The 7,693-nt window shown below is 45.7% G+C and overlaps 1 pseudogene; it reads right to left on the bottom strand.

Moving 5' to 3' along the window:
• Window positions 1–6,766: 6,766 nt before the first annotated feature.
• On the bottom strand, window positions 6,767–6,884 carry LOC126476054 (5S ribosomal RNA; annotated as a pseudogene).
• Window positions 6,885–7,693: the final 809 nt, after the last annotated feature.

Raw genomic sequence — 7,693 nt, 5'->3', positions numbered from 1 at the left:
AGAAGTAGTCAACCAAATAATTTACATGGGTGGGAATAACGGTCCAGCGCAAACGGACCTCCATGCATAAATCTTTTCAAACTTTCACTTGATCACGAAAGCCGCCCAACACACATTAAGTATTAGTTCGCTGTTCGGTCGTCTATAGAACGGCAAAGTTAACTCAGATACATTCCTACACTCCAACAGGCCTCTGCATTCCGGACAGCTGCTGCCGTTAACGGGAAACGTGAATCATTCCCACCACAGGCCATGCATACACGGAATTATTCCAGAAAGCCGTTAACATATATTTTTGTCATTATACTTACAATTAAATGTTACGATCGCGGTCTCAATTGAAAGGCGTTCAACAGTGAGCGAAGTATCGTAAATACACCGTGATGTCCACAGTTGCTCTGGAAATAGAAAGATCACTACCTTTCTCATGACATGACATATTCTTCCCTTTGCTATCACAGTACTCCAAGTCAAATCCATACCCTCCTTACGACTGGACATAGTCATTTCAGTTCCACAAACACATACTTTCTAAACCTGACGCACCCACCTCTACTACTAAATATAATACTTCGTCAGTAACTGATTGCGTACAATACTAAACAATACTGATCGAAAATCAACAACATGTGGGCATCGCTGTTATGTTTTTCTTGCAAGTGCTACCACTGTGTCTTAGAAAGAGGGACGTAATAGGCCAGATTTTAAAGAAAAAACCGAGCGAAGCAACTACCGTATGTTACTGTCACAAGCGATCTTGGTTCTACAGGTGCACACAAGTATACACGTTAAAAGCTATACCCGCTTCATGAATCGATATACGACATTACCTCTGAATGAGGTGGTTTTTCCAGGCAAATACCGTGACAGTGATCATAGGAATGCATATAACCAGACCACGATACAACCGTGGGATAAAATTACAGCATTTTCAAAGTGATTCGGCGAAGGAACGTAGTATGTAAGCGGTATTTGCGATTACCTCACTCCGCCCCAGCCGGCCGAAGTGGCCGTGCGGTTAAAGGCGCTACAGTCTGGAACCGCAAGACCGCTACGGTCGCAGGTTCGAATCCTGCCTCGGGCATGGATGTTTGAGATGTCCTTAGGTTAGTTAGGTTTAACTAGTTCTAAGTTCTAGGGGACTAATGACCTCAGCAGTTGAGTCCCATAGTGCTCAGAGCCATTTGAACCAGCCACTCCGCCCCAACTAGATAATTATATAGTATTTCTAGCGCATTCTGTCTCGATACCATGTCAGAGGTTCTGCGATATATCCACTAAGTTATAGGCGATGACTGACTGAGAAGGAACACAAACAGTAGTAGTAGATGATGTGCCGATTCAGGTCGTAGGAAATGTACACTAGCTTTTTCAGATCTCTAGTGTTACGCTATCCGCTAGAAATGATGTCCATCATTTGGAATCAGGTCCTTCCATTCAAGAACATACCTGCATCAGATCACACCCATAAGTGAATCATATTTGTGGCACTCTCATATCTCGAAACCAGTCACCTTCCTCGAACCTGTCTGCTACAGTAAAATTACAACCTGGTTTCGTCACCCCCTACACATCTTGCAACTTTCCACGTGTGATCGTTCCAATTTACGTCGAAACTGAGCAGAAGTCGGAGAAAACCATACCAACCACCTTCTGCAGCCCATGTAGAAACAGAACGATCTGAGTTAGTTCAACAGGACAGTGTTTTGACCATTTGGCGGAAATGCGCGCAATGTGGTATGTCCTCAAACTAGATACAAGTACAACAGATCCACGTCCATTCAAATCAATCAGCCCATCGTGCTATCATCGTTATTCTCTGCCCCCGACATAGAAAAATTACGAACTATAAAACTTCATCCGATTAAGGAGTCACCGAGGCACCGATGCCAACGCAATGACACAAAGGTGCAGTGGGCCTCCAGCACGGAGATGGAGATTACTCAATGCTTCCTAGAATGGCGTAGCATGCAGCCATCCAAGCATTCCTAACGGTATACCTCGTCCCTCACCGAATTTACACCTCAAACTGCTGCTGCTACTGCCGCCTATTAAATATACAGGCACTGCAGAGGCCACTTTAAAGTTTGATCACTTATACTCTAGGCGAATGATCGTATCCCACAGACCTTACTAAGTCGCAAGAGATGCTCCCTCTGGTCATGATTCAAACACTGTATTCTAACACCCTTTTGTACAGTGCCAAACATTTCGTTTTTCTGTCATGACTTCGATGCCAGTGTCAAGTTCTAAGCTGACATTAAGAAGTTCTGATCCAAGGCTTTTCACAGGAAACTAGACGTTGCATGGTGTAAATCATATTCTTACAACGGATAGTATTACACGCCACACATCGATTGATTTTAAATAAAAGACAGCTACAACATAAGCAAAGTGCAAAAGTTTTGCTGCCTTGGCGTAGGTCTCCAAACTACAGTCCAAAGGTTTATGTGTTAGTGGAATGGAAAAGACTATGTCCAGTCGTAAAGTGGGTACGGATTTCACTTGGAGAACTGTGATAGCAAAGGGAAGAGTATGTCATGTCATAAGAAAGGTAGTGATATTTCTATTTGCAGAGCAACTGCCGACATAAGGTCGTATTTCCAATACTTCGTTCATTGTCGAATGGCGTTCAACTGAGACCGCGATCGTAAACATTTAATTGTAAGTATAATGATAAAAAATATATGTGACCGGTTTTCTGGAACAATACCGTGTATGCATGGCCTGTGGTGGGAATGATTCACGTTTCCCGTTAATGGCAGCAGCTGTCCGAATGCAGAGGCCTGTTGGAGTGTAGGAATGTATCTGAGTTAACTTTGTCGTCCTCTAGATGGCCGTTTCGTGGTGAGGTGATAAGTGAGCCATGCTGGGGGCGGGTACGCACGGCTGAACACGTCACGCATGGTCCGTTACAAACGCTAAGAGGAAAGCAGCCTGTGCTATTCTCTCATCAGCAGTAAAGACAAGTGCTGCCTTGAGGTGCCTCGAGTATGAGACAGACGTGAACGCGCCTTGGAGTTCTGTGACTTCGGGACAACTGTGACTGTATACTCGGAAATAGAGACAACTTTCCCCTATGTCCGGTGGCGGGTTGCGGCTTTGACGGTGCGTGCAGTCCTGAACAGACGTCTGTGTGTGCTTTGACAGCTGACAGCTGCATCACTTCACGGGGGCTGTGGCATGTGTTGAATGCATGTCTGTTGCATTATTTATCGAGAGGGCCTGTAGGCTTTGCTATGCACTATTTGGGCAGTTTACGAGTTGATTTGGTGTCTGCACATCTGTGTACTGCATTATTTAGGAGCAGTTGACAGGTCTGTACTTAAATTATTTCAGAAAACTAGGAGTTGTTTGCATGTCTGCAGACTGTGTATTGGGACTGCAAGCACATCAGGGCTAGTGTTTTGTGTCAGTGTGATAAATATACTCATTCCCTAAATAAAATGTTGCCAAATAAATAGAGTGCACTCCTTCCTTACTCTATACAGCAGCTCAGAGCAGGCTGAGTCATTTTCGCGCCATTTTTCCCCTACAGACCACCATCTGGGATTTGGTTACAGGAGAGATGACAGTACCCTCTGGTGGCAGTAATGTGTACTAGGTCAGTTGCAGTCTGGGTCTCTTGGTGGAGACATTGCTTGCCAGATAATAAAGACTTATGTCCATGTGGGGTGGAGGCTGTGATGTCAGCCGTCATGCACTTGCTGGCTGTACACGTGCCACGTATCCCATTATAAATGTGTGAGAGAGAAAGCAGATGATCTTAATGGGATTGTGCAGTAGCTGAGTCCTAGAGCACATAGCGAAAGAAATGTATGCAACCATCTTGAATAATGGTACTTGTGTCATCACCTGACATCACAGTAGTGCCCTCTGGGGCGACAAAATGTACTAAGTCAGTTGGGCTTTGGACCTCGTGGTGAACACATTGGGTGCCGCCATCTTGGATTACGTCACAGATGAGAGCACCCTCTGCTGGTGGCGATATGTACTAAGGCAGTTGGACTCTGGACCTCATGGCGAGCACAAATGCATGAAATAAACAATAAAGACTTATGTCCAAGTCCTTTTTTCCCACAAAACCTTAGGAGGAGGTGGCGGTCAGGTGACTGAGGTTAGTACAAGTGTCCTTTCTTTCGCGCCATTTTCTTATCTTAGCACTGAAACCACAAGTGACCTGTGTTTACGGCCAAAATTCAAACTTGGCGCCAGTTCATACGAGGAAGTGGCAGTCAGGTGACTTAGTTTAGTGGAGGTAGCCCAAGTGATATACCTAGCCGCTATTTTCTTTGGTCAATAGAGATAACCGTGGTGTGGTGCATTATCCTCTTGGGATTTGAACTTCCCACCATTTTTCTGGGGGAGCGGGGCATCGCACTTTCCTGCCAAAATTCAAACTTCCCATCAAAAACCACCATCTTGGATAACGGTACTTGCGTCATCAGCTGACATCACAGCAGCCATCATGGATGACGTCATCGCCAACATCTTGGATGACGTCTTTGTGGCAGAACCTGCCTTGTTCCAATACTTACGTAATGAGAGAAACGGAAATGACATTTTTATTCGGAAATTATAATTACACTTAAGTCACTGTGATTTATGATTGTCTCCTGGACATTACAAAAAGCAGAACGTGATTCATAATATGGTGTGTGATCACCAATGATGTGCAATGTGCTCCCATGCTAGGCACAGAGTAGGTAAGGAGTTCTTGTGGTAGAGCGTTCCACTCCTTCACTAGCACAGTTGACAACTGCTGGACAGTCGTTGGTGCAGGTGGTCGTCCCCACACCGCATCCCACGGATGCTCCATGGTATTTAGGTTGGGGTAACAGGCAGTCCAGTCAGATCACCGAATATCCATTCCTTCCAAAAGCTCCACCAAGTTCCTACTACTCTGTTAGATCTAGGGCACGCGGGATTAGCCGAGCGGTCTAGGGCGCTGCAGTCATGGACTGGGCAACTAGTCCCGGCGGAGGTTCGAGTCCTCCCTCAGGCATGGGTGTGTGTGGTTGTCCTTAGGATAATTTAGGTTAAGTAGTGTGTAAGCTTAGGGACTGATGACCTTAGCAGTTAAGTCCTATAAGGTTTCACACACAGTTGAACTTTTTTTTAGTTAGATCTAGTTGGGCACTGTCATCCATAAAAATGAAGTCAGGGCCGAATACTCCCCGAAAAGACGCACATGGGGAAGGAGTAAAGTGTCACAATAACATTGACAGGTGAGTGTACTGTGCTCAAATATTTACAGTTCAGTATGCCCATACGACATTATGCCTGCCCACACCATAACACCTGGACCAAAAAACGATCGTGTTCCGCAATGTGCCTTAGTGCATTACCTGCTCTCTTCTTTCGCCATATGAGGGTATGTCCAGAATCACCACTCAGAGTGAATCTGCTCTCACCTGGGAAGAGCACGCCACCCCACTCTAAGTTGGTCCAGTCCTTAATCTCTTGGCACAAGCGCGCACGGTGCCGCTGATGTCTGGGTGTCAACCGAACACAACCTGCTGGTCATCTGACAGAGACATCCCCCCCCCCCCCACCTCTGCGACCGCTACGGTTGCAGGTTCGAATCCTGCCTAGGGCATGGATATGTGTGATGTCTTTAGGTTAGTTGCGTTTAAGTAGTTCTAAGTTCTAGGGGACTGATGACCTCAGATGTTCAGTACCATAGTGCTCACAGCCATTTGAACCATTTTTGAACTGCACCTACAGTTTGAAGTGAGTACGATGTGGCGGTCTTCTGTTGATGTAGCTGACCGTGGCTGACCACCTCCTCTCCTACGGACGTGAAATAATGTTGTCAGCTGTATCAAACCCATGGGCTACACTTGTCACACTTCGTCCTTCTTCTGCTTTCCCGATGTTTCTTCCCCATCCAAAGTGTTGTTTCCCAGCCACGTTGTGGTGAAGAACAACACCACAGAGCACCGTAACTGCTGGCTGATTGACACACACCGTCTCTCTCTATTCCATAACTGCCTCGTGTTACGGGGTCAGCCTCATATGGCGCTATAGTCACTCTAACCTCACGCCATGTAACGTACAACTTCCGTGTTTTGTTACTTTATGTATCTCATACTTAAGTTTCGCAGAACAGTGTATATGTAGACTGTTTTCGGTGGACAGGACGGACTCTTAATATACGCTTGTATCAGAGCGATTCCCGTCTTAAGCTGTTATCTCAGGAAATAATAAAAGCCACGAATCTGGCACTGTGGAAAGACAGGTGTGCTAAGTGAACAGTTTAAATATAATGAAGTATACAGTTTGAAGTAAACATGCCGCACTTGGGAGGTCGGCATTTTGATTCCTCATCCAGATTAAGGGCAAACATCTGCGTTTAATGCGTAACTGCCAAAAAGTTTCATTGTTGTATTCCTGTTAGTTATTGTTCAGTACTGTATTGAATACAACATTATGTCACACAGTTTGCGAATTTCGAGATGGCAGAGTTAGCGGGGCGAGGCGTCTGCATTAAATTTTGCGTAAAACTCAAGATAACCTTTACAGAGAGACATCAAATGTTGCAGGAAGCTTACGATGATGAGTACTTAATCCGTACTAGGTTTTACAAATGGTTAAAGCACTCCGTCTTCAGGCCACGAGTGGCCTACCGGGACCATCCGACCGCCGTGTCATCCTCAGTGAAGGATGCGGATAGGAGGGGCGTGGGGTCAGCACACTGCTCTCCCGGTCGTTATGATGGTATTCTTGACCGAAGCCGCTGCTATTCGGTCGAGTAGCTCCTCAATGGCAACAGCGCATGGCGGCCTGGATGGTCACCCATCCAAGTGCCGACCACGCCCGACAGCGCTTAACTTCGGTGATCTCACGGGAACCAGTGTATCCACTGCGGCAAGGCCGTTGCCCACAAATGGTTAACACACATTAAAAATGGCCGGATGGAAGTTAAAGATGGCCCTTGTTCAGGACGTCCTTCAACGTCTATCGTTAACGCTTACGTCAGGAATGTCAACGAAATTGTGCGTACCTATCGGAGACTCACTATCCAAGAGATTGCAGAAGAATGTAACAGTTCAGTTGGATCACGTCATGAAATCCTGACACAGCATCTAGGAATGCAACGAGTTGCCGCCAAGTTCGTCTCACAGGTCAAGAAGCAAGACCAGAAAGACCTCCACCTGGCAATCTTTGAAGAGCTTTTGCATCGCGCAAATGAGAACGACATGCTCCTTAAGGGAATCATAACTGGTGATGAGACGTGATTCTATGGCTATGACGTTGAGACCGAGGTTCAGTCTTCACAATGGGTCGGGAAGGGTACTCGAAGACCAAAAAAAAGCTTGTCAGGTCAGGCCAAATGTCAAAGCCATGCTCTTAGTTTTTTTTTACTTTGATTGATTAAGTCATAATGAATTCGTGCCACAGGAACAAACTGTTAACTGGTGGTATTATCGGGGCGTGTTGCGACGTCTGCAAAAAAAAAAAAAAAAAATGATAAGTAAACGGCCTGTAACGAGGCGAGACATCATTATCTTGCATCACGATAATGCACCCGCACATTCATTCCTCTTGGTGCGTGACTATTGCACAAAAAACGAAATCACTGTGATGTTTCAACCTCTGTACTCTCCAGACCTGACCGCTGCGGTCTTCCTTTATTTCCAAAGTTGAAAACCCCGATGAGAGGACGAAGATTTGCAACGATAGACGAGAT

Source organism: Schistocerca serialis, chromosome 4, assembly GCF_023864345.2.
Source record: "Schistocerca serialis cubense isolate TAMUIC-IGC-003099 chromosome 4, iqSchSeri2.2, whole genome shotgun sequence".
Taxonomy (NCBI): Eukaryota; Metazoa; Arthropoda; class Insecta; order Orthoptera; family Acrididae; genus Schistocerca; species Schistocerca serialis.
This window is presented reverse-complemented; position numbering and strand designations above follow the sequence as displayed.